Below are 25305 nucleotides of genomic sequence, written 5' to 3'. Positions count from 1 at the left end.
CCGTATGTAGAACGGGGAAGGCGCGCGATCTATCTGAGTTTGCCCGAGGGCAGATCGTAATGGCACGTGCGTTTCTGAAACTGCACGACCCGTCGGGTGTTTGAGCAGTGCTGTTGGTGTCTTCAACACGTGGCGAAGCCAAGGGACCACCACGTCTACATCTCGTGGGGTTGGGCGACCACCAGTCTTTACAGATGTCGGACGTTGTAGGCTGGGCAGACTGATAAAACAAGACAGCCGGCGAACTGTGGCGTAACTAACATCAGACTTTAATGCTGGGCAGAGTACAAGTGTGTCTGAACACACAGTGCGTCGAAAACTGGTAACAGTGGACCTCTACAACCGACGACCCTCGCATGTACCAAACTTAACACCACGCCACCGGCAACTACGACTGAAAGGGTACGTGATCATTGGCACTGGACGTTGGCGCGGTGCCAGAGCGTTGCACGGTCTTGTGAATTCCAATACCTTCTTCATCATGCCGATGGGAGGGCGCGAATCCGTCGTCTTCCAGGGGAACAGCTTCTCGATACTTGCACTACGGGACAGAGACAAGCTGGCGGCAGCTCCATTGTACTCTAGGGAACGTTCATGTGGGCATCCATGGATCAAGTGGAGCTCGTGCAAAGCACCATGACAGCCAAAGAGTATATTACACTGGTTGCAGACCACATACACCCCTTCATGACGGTCATATTTTCCGATGGCAATGGCATTTTTAACAAGATAATGCGTCAAGTTACAAGGTCAGGAGTGTGGTGAAGTGGTTCAGGGAACACATTGATTATCTCCCTCCCCCCCCCCTCCAACTCGACAGATCTGAACCCGATCGAACATATCTGGGATGTGATCGGATGTGGCGTCAAAGCTTATCGCTCCCCTTCGCAGAATTTACGGCAACTTGGTGACTTGGGTGTGCAGATATAGTGCCAAGTCTCTCCAGCGACCTACCAGGCCCTTACTGCTTCCATGCCACGATGCGTTGCCGTCGTTACCTGTGCCAAAACTGGACATACCGGCTGTTTGGCAGGTGGTCATAATGTTTTAGCTGACCATTGTATGCACTCAAGAACAAATATTACAAGCATAGAAATTTATTCGCACTAGTGAAAATGGATCAATCATCATCTACACTCCTGGAAATTGAAATAAGAACACCGTGAATTCATTGTCCCAGGAAGGGGAAACTTTATTGACACATTCCTGGGGTCAGATACATCACATGATCACACTGACAGAACCACAGGCACATAGACACAGGCAACAGAGCATGCACAATGTCGGCACTAGTACAGTGTATATCCACCTTTCGCAGCAATGCAGGCTGCTATTCTCCCATGGAGACGATCGTAGAGATGCTGGATGTAGTCCTGTGGAACGGCTTGCCATGCCATTTCCACCTGGCGCCTCAGTTGGACCAGCGTTCGTGCTGGACGTGCAGACCGCGTGAGACGACGCTTCATCCAGTCCCAAACATGCTCAATGGGGGACAGATCCGGAGATCTTGCTGGCCAGGGTAGTTGACTTACACCTTCTAGAGCACGTTGGGTGGCACGGGATACATGCGGACGTGCATTGTCCTGTTGGAACAGCAAGTTCCCTTGCCGGTCTAGGAATGGTAGAACAATGGGTTCGATGACGGTTTGGATGTACCGTGCACTATTCAGTGTCCCCTCGACGATCACCAGTGGTGTACGGCCAGTGTAGGAGATCGCTCCCCACACCATGATGCCGGGTGTTGGCCCTGTGTGCCTCGGTCGTATGCAGTCCTGATTGTGGCGCTCACCTGCACGGCGCCAAACACGCATACGACCATCATTGGCACCAAGGCAGAAGCGACTCTCATCGCTGAAGACGACACGTCTCCATTCGTCCCTCCATTCACGCCTGTCGCGACACCACTGGAGGCGGGCTGCACGATGTTGGGGCGTGAGCGGAAGACGGCCTAACGGTGTGCGGGACCGTAGCCCAGCTTCATGGAGACGGTTGCGAATGGTCCTCGCCGATACCCCAGGAGCAACAGTGTCCCTAATTTGCTGGGAAGTGGCGGTGCGGTCCCCTACGGCACTGCGTAGGATCCTACGGTCTTGGCGTGCATCCGTGCGTCGCTGCGGTCCGGTCCCAGGTCGACGGGCACGTGCACCTTCCGCCGACCACTGGCGACAACATCGATGTACTGTGGAGACCTCACGCCCCACGTGTTGAGCAATTCGGCGGTACGTCCACCCGGCCTCCCGCATGCCCACTATACGCCCTCGCTCAAAGTCCGTCAGCTGCACATACGGTTCACGTCCACGCTGTCGCGGCATGCTACCAGTGTTAAAGACTGCGATGGAGCTCCGTATGCCACGGCAAACTGGCTGACACTGACGGCGGCGGTGCACAAATGCTGCGCAGCTAGCGCCATTCGACGGCCAACACCGCGGTTCCTGGTGTGTCCGCTGTGCCGTGCGTGTGATCATTGCTTGTACAGCCCTCTCGCAGTGTCCGGAGCAAGTATGGTGGGTCTGACACACCGGTGTCAATGTGTTCTTTTTTCCATTTCCAGGAGTGTATGTAATTGAATGACGACAGTGAAAAATCGTGCTGGAGTGAGAATAAAGCCCGCAATTCCTACTTATCGCGTGGGTGGCTGACCCTTAGGCTATCCGAGCACATTTCACAGCCAGACCCAAACTTCCGTATGCTGTCAACCACGTGTCTTCAACCAGCACTTGTACATTCAATACCTATATTACTGTGTAGGGGACACATTTTAATTGAAAGTCGCTTTCCCAGTGTTCCAGAAGGTGAAGAGATGCTTCAGCGTGTCTCCTTGTCTATTCCTATACATGTTCAAAAACACCAGGGTTTTCCAAATGCACTGACAACTGTTCGCATTGTGTTCCTGCAGTTCATCGACACTATCACCAGTACTGATATACACCAGATCTTTTAAATACATCCATAGCAAAAAATAGTATACTTGTTGACGAAACGCTGTTTACCAATACTTATGTATCTAGAAGGATGACAGAATCAAACTAGGGTAGTTTATCTTTCTGTAATTTACGCCTGGGGTGTTCCCGAATAAACGTGGCCTTAGACATTAACAGTGTTGTAACATGTTGTAACTTGTGCACAAGGGGTATCAGGAAAACCATTGTTTCTGCACCCGTTCGCTTGTTTCCTTTTCTCTCCTCTCCCCTTCCGTTTGCACCTGTAATACGTAGTTAAAAACCCTGTATGAACGGTTTAGGAGACGGCCTGAGTAGCGCTCTTAGATTGCTTACGACGCTGCTGTCGTTTACCATTGTGCCGTGCTTATGCAGTTCAATTTAAGTCCTCTCTTTTTGGTAGTTAACTCCGTGGCTATAATGCGTCTGAAATTAGTTGCGACTTTTCACGTTTAGCTGACCAACGGAAAACGTGACGCCATTGCCCAGGTAACACCAATAGCGAGCTGGCTTTCCCTACTACACCGCCAGCGGTTCGCCTGGTAAAGCACGCCTGTTGCCACATCATGAATAAACAGTACCACGTGGTGTCACGCATTAGATACATCAACATTCGTCAGCTCTCATAAAGTAGCATTTTTACGAGATTTGTAATAAAAGTGTCACCCAAGAACACGTTCACCAGCTGGGAAGATAACGTTCTGCTGTAAGACATTCCTCGAAATGCGACAATAGTAATGGGCAAAACGCCATACCACTCTGTTGTAATGCATAAAGCTCCAACAATGCATTGGAGGAAAGCGGATATTTTGCTCAGGATACAAAGAAATGTTCCATGAGACAAAGTTGAACCTGTATAAGATGAAGTTTATGGAACTTGTAGTGCTGTACAAGCCAAAACATCACCCTATGGGGTCGACGAACTGGCTAATAATTTTATCAGGCTTCCTCTGACAAAAGAAGCCACTGTAAATGTTACACGACAGAAATGATCTTGAGTTGTCAGCCATACTAAGAAGGTAGCTAAGGAGACATTGATTCATGAAAGACAGTAACGAGTTTCGAGGAATACGTAACTTCTCTCGTTGCTATGTTAAAATCCGATTTCTTTGTCAAAACGTAGCAGAGTTAGAAATGTTCATCTCACTAACATTGTAATTCAGTTGTAATAGCGACAGGATCCTGAAGGAGCGTAATGTTGAACTAACAACTGAGTGCAAGTCAGGTCAATAGTTTATGAAACAGTTCATTGTCAGTATAAAAATAAACTTGTAACTTCATCGCTTATATTGTTACAAAACCCACAGCAGTCTTCGTTTCACCAGCTACCGATGGCCCTCAATAATTACATTATTTCACTGAAAAAATATGTAGTCGCTTGAATATCGCGGTAGATATAGAAGTTTTAAATATTAATCATTTAGCGAAACACTTCCGTCTTTGCGCGCTGTCATTTACGAAAATCATGTTCCGATAATTACCTCATACGATTTATGAGATTTCATTCTAGTTTTCACTGACACGCGAGTTCATGACGGATCGCTTTACATACATTCCATTTTCTCGAGACTGGAAACAGACATATCCTTGCAAGTTAAATGAATAATTCAATGTATTAGCTACATTTAATACGCAGCAACACGTATCCTAACACCCAAAAAACACAAATTCATAGCGTTGCATATTTTTCACTGCGAACTAAGAATTTCTTGAAGTAGTTTACATACTATCGAAATATCACTACGGCCATTAACGAAGTGATAGGCGGTTCATCACGAAGCTGACGAATTAAACTATGAGGTGTGCGAGAATGAGACACTGTTACCGAATAGTTTATTACCGAATAGTCCGCTCCGATAGCTGAAAGTTCAGCATGACGGACTGCCGTCCTGAGGGGCCCGGGTTCGATTCCCGGCTGGGTCCTCCGTTCAGGAATCCGGCGCGCAGATCGCCCAATGTTGCGTCGAATGTTATGAGACCTGCACCAAGGCGGCCGGACCTGCCCCGTAAGGAGCCTCCTAGCCAATGACGCTAAACGCTCATTTCCATTTCCATTACCGAATAGATTTCTTTAAAATCGTCTGAGAAAGATCGCTTATCTGCCGACTTGCTCTTCACACAGTCAACGCCCGTCATTACACTGCGGTCAGCTGCTGACGCGCCCAGCACATGCTTGCAACTACGCTTCCCTCCATTCCCCACAAAAGAAAAATTCGGAGTAGTAATTAAAATCCATGTAGAAGAAATAAAAATTTTGAGGTTCGCCGATGACACTGTAATTCTGTCAGAGACAGCAAAGGACCTGGAAGAGCAGCTGAACAGAATGGACAGTGTCTTGAAAGCAAAACGAGGATAATGGAATGTAGTCGAATTAAATCGGGTGATGCTGAGGAAATTAGATTAGGAAATGAGACGCTTGAAGTAGTGAAAGAGTTTTGCTATTTGGGGAGCAAAATAACTGATGATGGTCGAAGTAGAGAGGATATAAAATGTAGACTGGCAATGGCAAGGAAAGCGTTTCTGAAGAAGTGAAATGTGTTAACATCGAGTATAGATTTAAGTGTGAGAAAGTCGTTTCTGAAGGTATTTGTATGGAGTGTAGCCATGTATGGAAGTGAAAAGTGGACGATAAATAGTTTAGACAAGAAGAGAATAGAAGCTTTCGAATTGTGGTGCTACAGAATAATGCTGAAGATAAGATGGATGGATCACATAACTAATGAGGAGGTATTGAATAGAACTGGGCAGAAGAGAAATTTGTGGCACAACTTGACTAGAAGAATGGATCGGTTGGTAGGACATATTCTGAGGCATCAAGGGATCGCCAATTTAGTATTCGAGGGCAGCGTGGACGGTAAAAATCGTAGAGGGAGACCAAGAGATGAATACACTAAACAGATTCAGAATGACGTAGGTTGCCGTAGGTACTGGGAGATGAAGAAACTTGCACAGGATAGAGTATCGTGGAGAGCTGCATCAAACCAGTCTCTGGACTGAAGACCACAACAATAACATTCTGTGCAATTTAGGTTTTAGTTGTAATGTCATTTTACGCCATTTAGATTAAAATTTTAGTATTAACTTGTTGATTATTCTCTAAGTGAGGGCCTCGACTGTTAATGAGTTAGAATTTGTTATGAAATTTGATACTTGTAACATACATACAGAGTGATTAAGTTCAGCTGTTAATGAGCTACTGGAAATGCTATTACTGTCACTGAACTTCTTTGTATCATCGTTTAGGGGATTATTGTTACTGGTTTTGAACCAGTAAGCTTTTTCCCAGTGGTTGAAAATATCGTTACAATTGTAAGGTTGTTTTATTTATCACGCGACCGCGGGGCTCGGGGTCACAGCACCAATTACGACCCTGAAGATGGACTATAAGAGCCCGAAACCGGTCGTGTGTTAAATAAAAGAACCTTACAACTGTAGTGGTATTTTCAACCTCCGGTATAATGCTCAGTTGCGGATGTTCCGACGGTATCGTTTTCAGTAAGCTTTTGCTTATATCATTCTACTCTTTCAAAGAATGGTTTTACGAAAATTTTATTTCATAGTTTAGTGGTTGTGTTCCAAAGTAGCGTTGTTAATAAATGGTGTGACTGCTAAATTGTCATAACAGCCTCGTAGCTCTACCACTCCAAAGCCTATGTTGCTGATAATGCCAATCCCTTCACACTACCATTAAGTAAAGTCTTCAGAACATCAAAAGTAACTCAGAAATGATTCAGACAGGAATAGGCATGCTGCAAAAAGTGATCCTAAACGATAAAGAGCGTGAGGTCCTCCACATTAGTACCAAAAAATTCCATTAAATTTTGGTTACACAGTAAATTACACAAATAAAAAGGTTGCCGATTCACCTAAATACCTAGGGATTACATTTAAGAACAACTTAAACTGTAACCATCACAGAGAATCTTGTGAGGAAGACGAATCAAAGATTGCGTTTTGCTGGCAGAACAACACAAGATGCAACAGTTCTGCTGAAGATGCTGCTTACATTATGCTTGTCCGTTATCTTCTGGAGTACTGCTGTACCCTTACCAGTTAGGGTTAATGGAGGACATTGAAAATTCCAAAGAAGTGAAGCTCGTTTTGGATAATCTCGAAATAACGCAGGTAGTCTCATAGATATGCTATGGCGACCTCCGAATGACAAGATATCTTCCCGTATTCACAAGGAGAAATTATCGTCGTAATAAAATAAGAGAAGTCAGAACTCGTATGGATAGATTTAGGTATTCATTTTTCTCACGCGGCATTCGCCAGTGGAACAGTCGAGAAACAGTCTGAATGTGGTTCTTAAGTATGTTTTGCAGATTATTCACGTAGACGTAGAGCAGCCGTCACTGGCAAAATGCTACGAGGCGACAGAACTGTCATTGAGGTACAGTATATAGAGTCGTTCAGACGGCGATACTGTCAGGCAACATTTATCAGCAACAGACGCAAAGTGGTCAGGTAAGTTCTGTCGCCGGCGATGTATCCAGTGCCGCAGCGACAGACCTTGTAAGGGACTGTCAAATGAAAGCAAGACAGATGGAAAAAAGTAAGTTAACTATTTATTACCCAGAATCAATCGACATGTCGTACTCGTAGATTTGTCCCATTGTGAGACAAGTCAACGCCTTCATGGAAAAATGCTACAAGTTGCCTACGGAACGATTATTATCTCCAGGCGTTGAAATCTTCATCCGAAGCAATCCGACGGCCACGGGTATCATTTCTCGGGGTTCCAAAAGTAGGGAAATCGCATAGGGAGATGTCGGGACTGTGTGGGAGATGTGAAATGAAGAGCCAAAGAAACTAGTACACCTGCCTGATATCGTGTAGGGTCTCCGAGAGCGTGCAGAAGTACCGCAACACGACGTGGCATGGACTCGACTAATGCCTGAAGTAGTGCTGGAGAGAAATAACACTATGAATCCTGCAGAGCTGCCCATAAATCCGGAAGAGTACGAGGGGGTGCAGATCTCTTCTGAACGGCACATTGTAAGGCATCCCAGATACGCTCAATAATGTTCTTGTCTGGGGACTTTGTGGTCAGCGGAAGTGTTTAAACTCAGAAGAGTGTTCCTGGAGCAATTCTGGACGTGTGGGGTGTCGCACTGTCCTGCTGGAACTGCCCCTCGGAATGCACAATGGATGTGAACGGACGTAGGTGATGAGACAGGATGCTTACGTACGGGTCACCTGTCAGAGTCGTACCTAGACCTATCAGGGATCCCGTATCACTCCAACTACACACACTCTACACCATTGCATAGCCTCCACCAGACTGAACAGCCCCCTGACTACACGTAGGGTCCATGGATTCATGAAGTTTCCACACGTCCATCTGCTCGATACAATTTAGAACGAGACTCGTCGACCAGGCAACATATTTCCAGTCAACAACACTCCAATGTCGGTGTTGACGGGCTCAGGCGAGGCATAAAGCCTTGTATCGTGCGGTCGTCAAGGGTACACGAGTGATCCATCGGCTCCGAAAGCCCGTATCGGTGTTATATCGTTTAATGGTTCGCACGCTGACACTTGTTGATGGTCCAGCATTGAAATCTACAGCAATTTTCGGAAGGGTTGCACTTCTGTCACGTTGAACGGTTCTCTTCAGTCGCCGTTGGTCCCGTTCTTGCAGGATCTTTTTCCGCCCGCAGCGATGTCGAAGACTGATGTTTTACCTGATTCCTGATATTCACGGTACACTCGTGAAATGGTCATACGGGAAAATCCTTACTTCATCCCTGCCTCGGAGATGCTGCGTCCCATCACTCGTGCGCCAACACAACGTACAAATACAAACTCACTTAGCTCTTGATAACCTGGTGTTGCACCAGCAGTAACCGGTCTAGCAACTGCGTCAGGCACGTGTTGTCTTATATAGGCGCTGCCGATCGCAGCGTCGTATTCTTTCTGTTTACATATTTCTGTATTTGAATACGTGTACCCATACCAGTTCCTATGGCGCTTCAGTGTATATGAGCTCCCCAGCGAAACTTTTGCAGCTTAGTCGGATCAACCCTGGCAGAATGCGGGCGGGCAATCTGTCGCCAGATCGTGCGACCTACGGACAAATACCAACCTGGCTGCAACTCGTTTGACTAGTTATTGAGCGTGGTTAAGTAACGCTTACTACCTTCACTTTACCGAGTTTGAGTAAGAACTAATATTAGAATTTCAAGTTATTCGGGCAGCACGAACCACTCCGAGAAGTGAAGAAGAGGCCAGAGTTACGATACAAAGCAAATCAAAATGTATATAACTTAATTACAGACCACTGATGATGCTTTATCTCAATAAATCGAAACGCGTCTGGTGAAAAAAAACACGCATTTTTTTAGTTGCAACGACAGAACAAAAATACCCTCAGGAATATTAAGAGGCAATCGTAAACGTAAAGTCTCTTTTCTGGCCCTCGAGGATATTCAGGCAGCACGAACCACTCCGAGAAGTGAAGAAGAGGCCAGAGTTACGATAGAAAGCAAATCAAAATGTATATAACTTAATTACAGACCACTGATGATGCTTTATCTCAATAAATCGAAACGCGTCTGGTGAAAAAAACACGCATTTTTTTAGTTGCAACGACAGAACAAAAATACCCTCAGGAATATTAAGAGGCAATCGTAAACGTAAAGTCTCTTTTCTGGCCCTCGAGGATCCATAAGTGCCGACCGACCGCCATGTCTTCCTTCACCACTGGCGTCAATGTATGTGGTATCGAGGGCGTGGGGTCGCCACACCGCTCACCTGGCGGTTGGCAGTTTTCGTGATCTGGAGCCGCTGCTACTCGGCCAGGTAGCTCCTCAGTTGCCATCAGGCGGCTGAGAGCACCCCGTTCCACTCCTCTCACCAAGGAAAAATTCCATGGCAGTACCAGGAATCGAACTCGGGCCCTCTGCATGACTGTCAGCCACACTGACCACTCAGGTACGGAGGCGGACATTACGAAGTAATACAACTGCGTAAAAACAGCAGCACCCCCAGATGTGGCAGTGGTTATCATTTTGAATCTTGTGCTCAGAAGATGAATTCAGGAGAAATTCATAGTAACAGTCGCGATATGGGGCAACTGGGTTTTGTATAGTGACTCTGAGTTATTTATGAAATAGCTACAGGTGTAACTTAAGTTTTATTTCCTAAACAAAAGCCGGCCGTTGGTGGCCGAGCGGTTCTAGGCGCTTCAGTCTGGAACCGCGCGATCGCTACGGTTGCAGGTTCGAATCCTGCCTCGGGCATGGATGTGTGTGATGTCCTTAGGTTAGTTAGGTTTAAGTAGTTCTAGGTTCTAGAGGATTGATGACCTGAGATGTTAAGTTCCATAGTGCTCAGAGCCATTTGAACCATTTGTACCTAAACAAAACGCCGTAGGCGAGATGGGTGGAGGGGGATCTCAGTCATGCAGTCCTGGCAGATTAAAACTGTGTGCCGGACCGAGACTCGAACTCGGGACCTTTGCCGTTCGCGGGCAAGTGCTCTACCATCTGAGCTATCCAAGCACGGCTCACGTCCCGTCCTCACTCGTCTCCTACTTTCCAAACTTTACAAAAGCTCTCCTGCGATTCTTGCAGAACTAGCACTTCTGAAAGAAAGGATATTGCCGAGACACTGCTTAGCCACACACTCCGCTGCAGAGTGAAAATTTCATTCTGGAAACATCCCCCGGGCTGTGGCTAAGCAATGTCTCCGCAATATCCTTTCTTTCAGGAGTGCTAGTTCTGCAAGATTCGCAGGAAAGCTTCTGTAAAGTTTGGAAGGTAAGAGGCGAGGTACTGGCGGAAGTAAAGCTGTGAGGACGGGGCGTGAGTCGTGCTTAGGTAGCTCAGATGGTAGAGCACTTTCCCGCGAACGGAAAAGGTCCCGAGTTCGAGTCTCGGTCCGGCACACAGTTTTCATCTGCCGGGAAGTTCCAGTAATATGGTGTATTGGAATTTTAATAAAACCAACCTGCTCTCGGAAAAAATAGTATTGCATTACTTATTAAACGCCCCTCGTATATAAAGCGGAAGAAAAGAAGTAGCTTTTTGGAATGATTTTTTTAAATTAAATTTTGGAGCCCCATTTTAGACACTGAACTTGCTTTCAGGCGGACCTAGATTCAAATCCCGGTCCAATTACCCAGATTTAGGTTCTCTTTTGTTTTCTTAAATCGGTTTCAGCGAATGCTTGATTCTTCTTTAATATAGGACACAACATGTGGCATATCAGGCGCCTAGAAGGAAATTCAGTAACCTCCACATTCGAAAATTTTGTAGTAGATGCAAAATATATCATAGGCGTTCATGGAACGAAAATTCAACGAACAACCACGGGATTATGTGGAATGACAATAGAAAAATAGTTTTACATAATATTTTTATCTCGAAGTAGCTGTAGTAAAAGATAATGATGCTTTTAATTTGGAGATTGGTGTTATTGCTTCTCATATTTCGAATTTTGATGATTTTGCAGCTCAGCCAGATTTGCAGCAAAGATTTGAATGTGCATTGGAAGGCTTCAAATTAAATATGGACTAGATTATTATTATATTAACAATAAAGCATGGTCTAAAAAAAGCGTGCGGCAACAGCCTTGCTGCAGTGGATACACAGGTTCCCGTGAGATCACCGAAGTTAAGCGCTGTCGGGCGTGGTCGGCACTTTGATGGGTGACCATCCAGGCAGCCATGCGCTGTTGCCATTTTTCGGGGTGCACTCAGCCTCATGATGCCAATTGAGGAGCTACTCGGCCGAATAGTAGCGGCTCCGGTCGAAGAAAGCCATCATAACGACCGGGAGAGCGGTGTGCTGACCCCACGCCCCTCCTATCCACATCCTCAATTGAGTATGACACGGCGGTCGGGTGGTCCCGATGGGCCACTTGTGGCCTGAAGACGGAGTCCTTTTTTAAAATAAGGGTAGTCTCAAAGATTTATGTTTTATTTTTCATTAGTTCAAATTGCAAGAAATCACAATATAACATTTCTAGACACTCAGTTCTGGAGACTCTTCCGTTACTTCGTTTCAGTCATGATTGTCTGCCCCCTTGGGATATCAGATGAATGGACATTCTCAATTAGAGGCTTGACGCTAGTTCTCAATAAAATGAATTTTCATCAAGCGTTTGACGTCACTCGGTTTCTTAGTATTGACAACATTTTGTTAAATATTTAAAGGAGCCTTGACTTTCATTTGACTAACGATGAGTAGTATATTAGTTTCTCACACAGTTAATCAGGAACTAATATTTATGGCAATGTATTACGATTGGACAAGCATATAGAACTTGTCACCTCTTACGAGTATATTGCGCTTGTTGGCAGATTTCTTGAGTATGTATCTCTCTTGCAGGGAGAAAACTGGAATTCTATGAATTCAGAGACTTCAGTATCTTTCCTGTTTCAGATTCTTGTCTGTGCTATTCATTTCACAGTGAACCTTATAATCTAAGAATGGCTAGTATTGTAAACATCTCAGTAGAAGCATTGCTAACGCAATGTATGACAGTGGAAGGTCTTGCTGTAGTTTAATAAACGAAAATCAATGGCTGGCAATCACATGGACAAAAATATAGTCTCTGATTGGCCTATATGAAAACCGCAGTATTTGCTTCTCGAACTGTAACAGATGATAATGGATATTGCAGCCTTTGCTTCTAACCCCAATGTTAAGTAGCGAAAAAAGCGATTTCACTTGATTCTACTTCTTCAGACCGGTGGATCGTGTTAGAAAACATCAAGGAGAATCCATTTCTACCACAACGCAACTTTTGAAAAAAAAAAATGGAGGTTGTTGACTTTGCTTCTAGCCGCGTCATTTATCCGTTCTTGTTCTATCCGAGACTACGTTCCTTTTCTGATGACCTCATCATCTACTGGGCCTTGAACCTTAATCTTCGTTTTCTGCCGTGCAGCAAGTACCGTGTATTGCATACTGTCCAGACGTTTAAACATTGTACTGTGTACGGTCATTAGCTCTTCCAAACCAAAGAGACTTATCAGCGTGTTGGCCATCGCACTGTACCACATATTGACAGAGGAACGAACTTAGGAACTTCCTGCTACTACTACATGTAGACAGTAGGACAATAAAGTGAAATTTGTACGACAAATCATCACTGCTCTCTGACGTTGGGCTGTGGCTTGTTACAGTTTTTTGTTCAGTGGAGCAGATAGTCATTTGACTTTCGATGAGTAGTGTATTAGATGCTTATTAGACTTGGCAACTGTTTCTATGTTTCGATACAGTGTATCGATACGTGGAACTGTTTCAGTGTTTCGGAACGGCTGTGGTTCACTGTTTCGAAACAGTGGTGTTTCATTCTGCCCCTGTCTCGGATAACCGCACCAGATTCGATCTCGAGCCAGACACAGAAACTGTATCGTTGTTTCAAAATAAGGCTGTTTGAGTCCACCTGCGCTTGGAACGGAAGGACTAATTGTATCGAAACAGTGATGTTTCATTCCGCTCGGCACAGATACTGAAACACAACATAACACTTCATGAAACACTTTCAAGAGGGTCGAAATCTTTTTGACAAGCAATAGAATGAAGCTTAAGGTATCCGAAAATAAAGCTTCGTTTCTAGCTGACTGTCTTATTACGAAATGGCATAACATCTGCTTTATAAACACTAACCAAACACTAAAACAACGCATACTATTCACATTCAAAATAATAAATATGTGAAAATCATTCGATTACATTACTCTTTTTTTGTAACATACGCTTCTCTTTTCACGTACAGTAATCGTATTAAGAAACGCAAGCAAGCCTTCAAACATTTTGAATAAAAAAAAGGCGTAGAGTGACAGTTATTAGACATATACATAAATTTGATCTAGGTATAATTGCAAGCAATCTGTTTGACATATCACTGATAGTGTAATGGTGAACGAGAAGGGCTGGGAAACATGGTAACTTTATAGTAACGGTTCGAAACACCTTGAAAGATAAAATTTTTTTCTGTTACATTTTGTTATTTATTCGAATTATTTGGCGTTATTTGTGAGTCTGTAGTCACTGTGCATATTATCCGCAATGATTCCCTTTGTGTGCATGGAAATTAGCAGGATGGGTATATTACCCATACTAACGGAATGTGGGAATCCCAGTAGTATATCCGTTGTTTCTGCAGTTTGCTCTCACCTCCAGTTCCGTTCGTGGTGGTTGTTCTGTCTTCAGCTATGGCTGTCCTCAGCCAATTGAAAAGTATGAAAGTCACACGTCACGAAAGCAGCGCATTTGCTGCAGGAAATGCGAAACTGCCAAGACGCCTAAGTGATAGTTTCATACCTTCTGCGACATGATTAGCGCTCTCGCACCTCATTTGTGTTTATATGGACATACTTATACAGTAGACATTCAAGATGATTAAATGTGTAGGTTTATTAGATTACAAAACACAAACTGTTTTACTGTTTCGAAACAGACTATCGAAACATTACATTGTGCTGTTTCATTTGTTTCGAAACAGTTAAGTGTTTCAGTTTGCCCATCTCTAATGGTTATACAGAGTCGTATTACGATTGGTTTTTGCCAGCAACAGAAGTCAAGGTGCACTACCCTGCTTCTAACTCGCACACGCTGTACGTGAGATGTTTGCCAGGTTGCTCGGAATCGTTGCACCAATGGAGTCACTCGACAGACGAAAGACTGAAACGTCCCCTTTTGAAAATTATATATGACTGTGCTGATAAACCTCTTACGTTATCTGATTTTCAAACAGCTGAGCAAAACTGAACGTGCTCCGACATTTCTCTCTTTACTTATTCTGATCATCACTAAACTGACACACAATATTTTTAGCGCAACGCAATCTGACTTTCAGTAATCCCTACAAAAGAATGGCCCTGACTAACAATAACCTGTACCTTTCATGAATCACTTACCACAGAAAATCTTCGTTACTCGAACTACTGCAATACAGCAAGCGCCAATACTGCCAGCTAAACAAAAGATTCTAACCACGGAAGGCACTAACTACTGATAGGCATAGTCAGCCAATGAAAGATTTTCAATATATTTACCTTAATAGTGTTCAAAAGTCATTATATATATATATATATATATATATATATATATATATATATATATATATATATATATATATATATATATATGGCAACCAGCCACAGACTGCACACAGCACAGCCAGTGATTTTCATACAGAGCGCTACGTGACGTTACCAACATAAAAACCTAAACAGCCTACTTCCGACTGGACATCAGCAAAAACTCGTTAGAATCCCTTCCCAATAAAATATGCAGACAGCAGAAAATCGTAACACAAAAAATAATTAATGTCGAGTAATAAATATCGGGGAATTAACATTTCAAGATCACCGGTTAATGTACGCGCGAGACAAGCCATTGAACATGTGAAGCGCTGGTATATTAATAACCGGTTTAAGCTCCAGAATATCCGCCCCCGGTAGCTGAGTGGTCAGCGCGACAGAATATCAATCCTCAGGGCCCCGATTCCATTCTCGGCTGGGTCGGAGATTTTCTCCGCATAGGGACTGGGTGTTGTGTTGTCCTAATCATCATTTCATCCCCATCAACGCGCAGGTTACCGAAGTGGCGTCAAATCGAAAGGCTTGCACCCAGGGAACGGTCTACCCGACGGGAGGCCCTAGTCAAAAATGGCTCTGAGCACTATGGGACTTAACAGCGGAGGTCATCAGTCCCCTAGAACTTAAAACTACTTAAACCTATCTAACCTAAAGACATCATACACACCCATGCCCGATGCAGGAATCGAACCTGCGGTCGCGCGGTTCCAGACTGAAGCGCCTAGAACCGCTCGGCCACTTCGGCCGGCAGGTCCTAGTCACACGACATCTACTCTACCTCCAGAATGTAGAATAAAAGCATGGAAACGTGTTGTACAGGTGCCGGATGTCAGTTTGTGGGGTGCAATTTCATTCCTGCTGCACTCGGTCGGTCAATACAGGGACGGTTAATGCTGCTCGTGGATGACGCTGGAGATGTCCGATAACGCCCCACATGTGCTCGACTGGAGACAGATCTGGTGATCGAGCAGGCCAAGGCAACATGTCGACACTCTGTAGAGCATGTTGGGCTACAACAGCGATATGTGGGCGAGGGTTATCCTGTTGGAAAACACGCCCTTGAACGCTGTTCATGAATGGCAGCCCAACAGGTCGAATCACCAGATTCGTACAGACTTGCAGTTATGGTGCGTGGGATAACCTCGAGAGTGCTCCTGCTGTCATACGAAATCGCACCCGAGACCACAAGTCCTGCTGTAGAGCCGGCCGCTATGGCTGAGCAGTTCTAGGCGCTTCAGTCTGGAACCACGCGACTACTACGGTCGCAGGTTCGAATCCTGCCTCGGGCATGGATGTGTGTGATGTCCTTAGGTTAGTTAGGTTTAAGTAGTTCTAAGTCTAGGGGACTGATGACCTCAGATGTTAAGTCCCATAGTGCTCCGAGCCATTTGTACCATTTGAACCTGCTGAAGGTCCAGAGTGTGTAGCACGCAGACAGGTAGACTGCATGCCCTCAACGTGTCTCCTCCAAAGCAAGACCTTCACCGGCACCGAGACAGAACCAGCTTCCACTAGAAAAAGCACCAGATCTCCACCCTGCCCAATAATGGGCTCTCGCTTGACACCACTGAAGTCGCAAATGGCGGTGCTTTTGGTCAGTGGATCGCACGCTACAGTGCATCTGGCTCGGAGCGGTCCTTGAAGTAACAGATTTTTAACAGTTCGTTGTGTCACTGTGGTGCCAACTGCAGCTCAAATTGCTGCTGCTTATGCATTACCGTGCACCAGTGCCATACGGCGAACACGACGCACATCTCTCTCGGCACGTGCCTGTCCGCAATCCGGTCTTCTTGCGACATTATATACCCGCGACCACCGCTGCCCGCAGTCATCAAAGGCGGCTACACTCCTGCCCAGTCTTTCTACAGTACCGCAGCAGGAGCATCCAGCTGCTCTTACCCTATTACACGACCTCGTTCAGACCCAATGAAATGCTGATAATGGCGTCTTTATCGCCTTACAGGCATTGTAGGCTAACATCAACTCACCACGTCCAACCTCAAAGGTAAATAATACTCACAATCGTTACAGCGTGTATTTATAGCAAAACTAATTCGCATCCCTATATCGGCGCTGTTAGGGGTGAATTTAGGAAAGTCATAATCTTCCAGATGTACACTCATGCTCATAAATTAAGGATAATACTGCTAATTGGTGAAACAACGCTCTGGTGGGCGGTTTGCGGGTTTAAATCCCCTCGGGTAATGATCATGCGGTGCATTTGACCTGCCGTTATCACGCGGTGGCGCTGGCAACAGTCCACATACGCAGAGGTCTGTTGGTGCATGACAGAGTACGGTGTAGCGAGTAAGTGTGCAGACGTTTTCAGACGTGCTAGTGGTGACTGTGTGTTGAAAATGCCTCAAAGAACAGATATTTATGACGTTATGAGGGGTAGAATACTAGGGCGACTGGAAGCTGGTCAAACACAGCAGATCGTAGGATGGGCCCTCCGTGTGCCACTAAGTGTGATCTCAAGATTATGGCCACGATTCCAGTAGCCAGGAAACGTGTCCAGGCGTTACAGTACAGGACGCCCACAGTGTACAACACCACAAGAAGACCAATATCTCATTATCAGTGCCCGCAGACGGCCACGGAGTACTTCAGGTAGTTTTTCTCGGGACCTTACCGCAGCCACTGGTATAGTTGTCTCCAGACACACAGTCTACAGACGACTAAACAGACGTGGTTTATTCGCCCAGGTACCTGCAAGGTGCATTCCACTGACCCCTGGTCATACGAGAGCCCGTAAAGCCTGGTGTCAAGAACACAGTACATGGTCATTGGAACAGTGGTCCTAGGTTATGTTCACGGACGAGTCCAGGTACAGTGGCCCAGCGGTTCTAGGCGCTTCAGTCTGGAACCGCGTGACCGCAACGGTCGCATTTTCGAATCCTCCCTCGGGCATGGATGTGTGTGATGTCCTTAGGTTAGTTAGGTTTAAGTAGTTCTAACTTCTAGGGGACTGATGACTTCAGCAGTTAAGTCCCATAGTTCTCAGAGCCATTTGAACCATACTGATGTGGGCAACGATGACACCACAGCATCTGCTTGGGCCCAACTTTTTTGAAGGGGCTGTGAATGGAGCAAATTATTTACAAATGTTGTAAGCACGGTTAATGCTTCAACTTGAGGAAAGGGACCTCGCGGAACACATATGGTTGCAACATGACGGAGGGCCTCCCCACTACGCACCTGCAGTGAGCGAGTTCCTAAATAAACACTTTCCAGGGCGGCGATAGGTCGTAGTTCATCAGCAGCAGCAGGTTCCTTGAAGTGTGAAGTTATTCACGTGTGTACTAAAAGGAATCAGCTAAATTTCGATTACGCGATAAGTCACACAAATCTGAAGGCTGTAAATGCAACTAAATACTTACGGATTACAATACAAATAACCTAAATTGGAACGATCACATAGATAATGTTGTGGGTAGAGCAAACCAAAGACTGGGATTCATTGGCAGAACACTTTGAAGGTGCGACAGGTCCACTAAAGAGACTGCTTACACCACGCTTGTCCGCCCTATTCTTGAGCATTGCTGTGCGGTGTGGGATCCGCATCAGACGGGACTGACGGATGACATGGAAAAAGTACAAAGAAGGACAGCTCGTTTTGTATTATCGCGAAATAGGCGAGATAGTGTCACAGACATGATACGTGAATTGGAGTGGCAATCACGTAGATGTAGACGCAGATGAAGTGGCCACCAAGAAGTCCTGACCGCACCACACCTGACAACTCATTGGAAACTGGAAATTTGTGTAAGATCCTATGGGACCAAACTGCTGAGGTCATTGGTCCCTAACCTTACACACTACTTAATCTAACTTAAATTAACTTACGCTAAGGACAGCACACACACCCATGCCCGAGGGAGGACTCGAACCTCCGACTGGGGTAGCCGCGCAAACAGTGACAAGGCGCCTTAGAACACACGGCTACAACTCATTAAGGTGCATATATCTGCACGTCGTCATGCTACAAACGAAGAACTGCACAATGCTGTAGAGGATACATTTCGCACTATAACACCGGACATGCTCAAAAAATACGTCAAGAAGAACATGGGGGGGGGGGGGGGGGGCGCATAGAGATGTGTTCGCAGCATGATGGCAGACACATCGATATCTTAGACATTTAATACGTAAATAAGTTCTTGTGTTAAAAAAATAAAATCAATTAGCATTCGATAATAGGTGCTACGGGGACTTCTCGCCTACCCTGTACTAGTTCTAATTGCTGTGTCGTCCGAGCAAGACACGGCCAGGGCAAAAGCACCACAGGTGCAAAGATGTGAGTTCGACCAGCGCCACGGCCGGCGCTGAGGATAAAGATATCGACTTCGCCTCGGCCAATTGCCGGCCGAGTACAATTCGCCAATCACCGGACGATGACGGACAGAACCCTAATCGGGAGATAGGAGAGGGGCTCTCACCCACTTGGACACAGATCATCGTGCAGAGATGACAGACAGGGAACCCATAGAAGTGAACAGACGACTGCTGTATATTGCATTTGCTATGTACTGTAACGTTTACCAACTGTTATTTGCACTTAACCCTAAACTCCTCGGAGTACGGGACCTCATCATCACCAGCCATCGAGGGCCATTTTTGTGTTATATTACATGCAGTGTTGCAGACTTCGTTATTCGACAAGTCACAAAGGTAACTCATTTGTGTGACTTTGTTACTAATTTGATGGAGTGTTGTAGAACCTTCGTTCTCCTACGCTGTTACCTCGCCCTGGGGCATTGCCGTGTAACAGTCGCAGGGAGAAACTGTCTTACGGGTGTACTGCACCCTGCCTCGGGCATGGATGTGTGTGATGTCCTTAGGTTAGTTAGGTTTAAGTAGTTCTAAGTTCTAGGGGACTGACGACCTCAGATGTTAAGTCCCATAGTGCTCAGAGCCATTTTATTTTTGTACTGCACCAGAAGCCGTTTCACGTACTCACAAACTCAGCCTACCGTCACAACAGTGACAACTCAGCCTCCACAGCAGTGGCGACGAGGCCTTTACAAAACTAGCGACGAGGGTTTACAAAACTAATGTCTCATTTTATGATCTAATTCACTCATAATTCCCTGATATTGTCCACCTACATTCCATTATCCGTGCCTTATTTTTGCCGATATTTATCTCCTTCCGTCTTTTTAAGATACTATCCATTCCGTTCACCAGCTCTTCCAAATCGTTTGCCGCCTCTGACAGAATTACAGTGTCATTGGTAAACGGCGAAGTTACAATATCATACCTAAGTACTTATGCTGTGTGACGTGCTCGAAAAGTTCACTGCTAAGCTTGTAAGCGGGTGCTATGGACTTCTTCCTCTTCGTTATTTGCGTCATCTTACACTTAAATAGAGATGCCATTAATTATCTCTAAGTCTTTCTGCATTTCCTTGAAGTCGCCCAACAAGGATACTTTCCTGCAGACAGTAGCATCATAAGAGAACAATCTTACAGTGCTGTTGATGTTAGGTACTATTAACGTTCCTTGGGCTATATCCGATGTTTTCATTTCTATAGAACACTTGTAAACAACCATTAAAGAAAACCAAAGAAAAATTTGGAGTACCATTGAAAGTTCAGTGAGAAGAAATAAAAACGTTGAGGTTTGCCGATGACACTATAATTCTGTCAGGGACAGCAAAGAACTTCGAAGAGCATGAACAGAACGGACAGAGTCTTCAAAAAAGGATATATGATGAGCGTGAACAAAAGTAAAACAAGGATAATGGAATGTAATGAAATTAAATCAGGCGATGCTGTGGGAATCAGACTAGGAAACAAGACACTTAAAGTAGTGGATGAGTTTTGCTATTTGGGCAGCAAAATAACTGATGATGCCGTATGTAGAGAGGATATAAAATGTAGACTGGCAGTAACAAGAAAAGCATTTCTGAAGAAGAGAAATTTCTTAATATCGAGTATAGATTTAAGAGTTAGGAAGTATTTTCTGGAGGTATTTGTACGGATTGTAGCCATGTATGGGAGTGAAACGTGAACGAGAAACAGTTTGAACAATAGAAGTTCCTGGAATGTGGTGCTACAGAAGATTGCTAAAGATTGACTGGAAGATCACATAACTAATGAGAAGGTAATGAACAGAATCGAGGAGACACGAAATTTGTGGCACAACCCGACTTGAAAGAGGGATCGGTTGATAGGACACAGTTTGAGATATCACGGGATCACCAGTGTAGTGTTGGAGGGATGTTTGGGGGATGAAATCGTAGAGGGAGACCAAGAGGCGAATATAGTAAGCAGTTTCAGAAGGATATAAGTTGTAGTAGTTATTTGGAGATTAAGAGGCTCGCACTGGGTAGAGTAGCATGGAAGTCGCATCAAACCAGTCTTCGGACTGAAGATCACAATAACAGAATATTAGTCCTCCTGTATAACTTAACTGCCTCTATTAGTCAAATATCCATCGAGCTGGTCACTTATTTGCCAAGATACTCACTACAATTCGGGTTCTCAGAATTTTGTGAGTAACGCTCACCACCAGGCACAATCTCTTTCGAGTACCGTCTCCCCATGCAGTTCGTTGAGCATTACTGAGACGTCCTCGCGCCCTAGTACTTATCGGCTATTCGTCGAAGTGCGTGACCGTCGAACAAGTCGTGTAGTGCGTCTCGCGCCGACTGAGTCAGAGGCGACGATTCTGATACCGCCGCTAGTATCACCGTCCCCTCACGATACTGACAAAGGAAGCACACGTCCAAGATCTCACCGAATTCACTCATCTTTCCCACGATTGCAGTAGAAACTTAGATGTAAACAATGCTGTGTTACTCTACTGCTATGGGCACTGCACACGCAGGGCTTGGTGTTAGAAAGCGTCATATACAACCTAGACACCGCAGACACGCTAAAGACGCCACATGTGTGGACTACGCCTTACGCGGGTGATACCACGTTTTTCACGAGCAATCGGAACCGTAATGTGCCTATCACGTCCATCCAAAGTACCTTGAATTAAACACAAATGTTGGCTAAGAATTGGGGGATAACGCTAAACGCCGATGAAACTCAAATTATAATATTTATCAAAAATTGGCCAGTTGCGGTTAGAACTCGCACCCTTAGGGTTCCGTACAAACTTAATTTTGTATATCGACATTTCACCCATCCAGGGAATCGAGAATCTCGAAGATTTTTGACTTTTGATGACATTAATATTGGCAAAATATCGGTCCCAGGAATTCCACGACTTCCGACAAAAATTGTGCGGTTGAAGTCGGATAATAAACAACAAAGAAATACTTTTCTGTGATATAATTACAAATTAACCATTTTCTGCATTTTCTGCCGCGCGGGATTAGCCGAACGGTCTCAGGCGCTGCAGTCGTGGAGTGTGCGGCTCGTCCCGGCGGAGGTTCGAGTCCTCCCTCGGGCATGGGTGTGTGTGTTTGTCCTTATGATAATTTAGGTTAAGTAGTGTGTAAGCTTAGGGACTGATGACCTTAGCAGTTAAGTCCCATAAGATTTCACACACATTTTTTTGTTCCTTTTCTTGTAACGTGAGATATTACTTCTCGCCAAATTTCGTGAGTCTAGGTCAGACGGAAGTATCCTCTAGGTTTTGATGAGTGACTTTGTTATTATCAACCTATGTGACATAAATGGCCGTATCTTTTGGCTGCACTTTCTTAGAAGCTTCAGCTATTCAAGCACCAAGGGACAATACACCTAAGTATGTGACCTAAATTTCAACTTGATACATCTACCCGTTTCTCAGAATACGGCGCCTTAACAGACGAATGGACAGACGCAGTCGGCTAACAAATGACAAAAGAAATTTTCGTGTTGGTAGGTGTCCTGTATAATTTTGGTATCTGAATTTGTGGTATCAGAATCGACTGCGAACGAGCAGCGATATTGTAAGCTGTATCGCAGAAGTTGAGTATCTTTCAGCTGCGCGAGGGCGCAGTGGGGCGGACAATGTTTAGGTTTGGTACAGACAGCAGTCGAAGTTGAGCTGCGTTAGAGTTAGGCAAGTGAGGAAGCAATAGCAATATTATGATTCAAATTTAATGTCTCAGTTTACCATTTTGTTCAATCGACATGATTATGAAACTGATTTGCGAAGGAAGAATCTAATGGAATGTCAGGTAAATACAATAATGATGTTACGTTTCTCCTTCACTATTGCTGCGCCATCGAACTAACTTGGTTATTGTACTGAAAGTTGTTAGATTTGAGAGATAGAAAAGTTTGGATGTTGAGAATGTAATTAAATTTAAAATCTGCTTTAAGCACTTTTTCTCAATATACAAAAAAAGTGTTGTCATTTTTACGCTTATTTCATTTTCTTACCAACAGTTCTCCTACATTTCTTTTAATGGATCATCCAATCAAGTATGTTCGATAAACTGTTCGATTTGCAATTAACAGAGAACTCATTGCACCTCTCCAGTGTCTCTGTGTAGATACAGTAATTTGCAGTTTTAGCATAGCGAAACGCAAGAGAGATCAGTAATGCAACACGTTATCCAGATTTGTGCAGAATAAAGGTAGGGAGAAAATATTATGATTGTTTTTATTTGTTCAGTCAGGGCCAAGTTATGTTATTCAGAGAGAGTTTTTGTGATTCAATTTAAAGCCAATTACTCTAGGTTGCATGTCCAAGTTAATTGTTCATGCAGTTTATGCTGTTTAAAATTCTTGCAGTCAGATTGCTAACTTTTACAGTATGAAATACTTCCCTTTTTATTAAGATAATTACGGTGAGGTAGTGAAGCTACCAACACCACCATTAAAAAAATTAAACAGGTCTCAGCAGACACACGATTAATGGCAATAAAAGGAATTTACAAACTTGGAGGAATTTAAAAAAATTTTAAACAAAGTGTCCTGGAATATCATTAGAACATAACAGATATGACGGACCCGAGTAAGGCGGCCACAAATCACCCACTCAGGGACGCTCAGGCTAGACAGAATACCGACCAATTTCAATACTCCCGTAAACACAATTGCCACTCTCAGGCTGGTCACTGCACCGACCTTTAGCCAGCGAAAACTTGTTATAAGATAGCTTAACTTGCTGACAGAATTAGAGCTAACCTCGTGCAAGGAAACATTACACCACACAGTCCTGAATGAGCGACCACATAATCAACCAACAAGAAGCATGAATTTACTCATAACACACGACAGAACAGCGAAACAATTAAACTGCCAAAACAACACCTCCCATCGTACAGTAACGAGAGGAGGAGGAAAGATCACTGTCTTCAATTACACCGGTGCCGGGGACAGGAAACCCGGTCGCCGGAGGCCACAAGGCAGAAGAGACGCTGGTTACACAAAATTATTACTTAATGATTAAACCTTCCACGAACTTAACTTGCAATTATGCTCGAACAGGCAGTACACGACCTCCGATGGCAAGGATCTGACCGCGCACGCGTCGCCAGCGTACCCAGCACGCCACGGTCACGCGACAACACGCTCTGTCACCGGAGTTCACGTCTTCTCTGCAACGTTGACGGGTAGTGACCGCTCCTTCATGTTAGGTGTCTCCTTTCAAACTCCAGTGTTGAAACGGAGGATTTAAAGAAGCTTGTTAACGTCCCACCAAGGCGAAATGAACAGCAACTATTCGTGGGGCGATTCTGTATACAACCAACACGCGGGGAGCTCTTCCGTCAACTCGACCCGCTCGTTACACACAACCGACCACGCCTACTTCGCGCTGGAGAGCCACACTGCCCTCCCGTGTCCACCACAATCTCTCTGCGCGCCTACCACACGAGGTTACAACCGGTCAAAGATCTCACTTCCTCCATAGCAGTTTCTCGGAAGCAAAAACGCGGATATCGATAGCAGAGGGAAAAGACAACCAAGCAGCGACTTAATGACAGACAACATATCAAACAAACATGTCAGGGGAAGAAAAGGAAAACCAATGCAATCTAAACACGAGGTGTAGCACGAGTCGATACACGGCTCACCTTTAGTATGTGACTTAAATCTCACCTTGATAAGTCTACCTGTAAAATGACAATTTTTTTCGTCTTATCTAGTGACAAATTGACAATTTTCTGATTTCTTCTTTTTTATTTTACTATGAGGCTTCGATTCTTAGCAAATTTCGTCATTAAAAGAAATGGTATCGGACTCTTCGGTTGACTTTAGCTCAAATGAAGCAGGCGATACCGAGAAACAAACATACAAGAGAATGTGGTATCGAACACTTCAGTTTACATCACCTCAAATGAAGCGTGTGATTTGAGCGTACGCATTTCCGTTTAGCACTACTATCGCCCACTATTAGCGGGCGATGGCACTACAT

The 25305-nt window shown here is 44.8% G+C and overlaps 1 pseudogene; it reads left to right on the top strand.

The window, feature by feature from the left end:
* The first annotated feature begins 11506 nt into the window (after window positions 1-11506).
* LOC126420240 (5S ribosomal RNA) lies at window positions 11507-11624 on the top strand (annotated as a pseudogene).
* Window positions 11625-25305: the final 13681 nt, after the last annotated feature.

The sequence above is a fragment of the Schistocerca serialis genome, chromosome 9, assembly GCF_023864345.2.
Source record: "Schistocerca serialis cubense isolate TAMUIC-IGC-003099 chromosome 9, iqSchSeri2.2, whole genome shotgun sequence".
Lineage (NCBI taxonomy): Eukaryota > Metazoa > Arthropoda > Insecta > Orthoptera > Acrididae > Schistocerca > Schistocerca serialis.
This window is presented reverse-complemented; position numbering and strand designations above follow the sequence as displayed.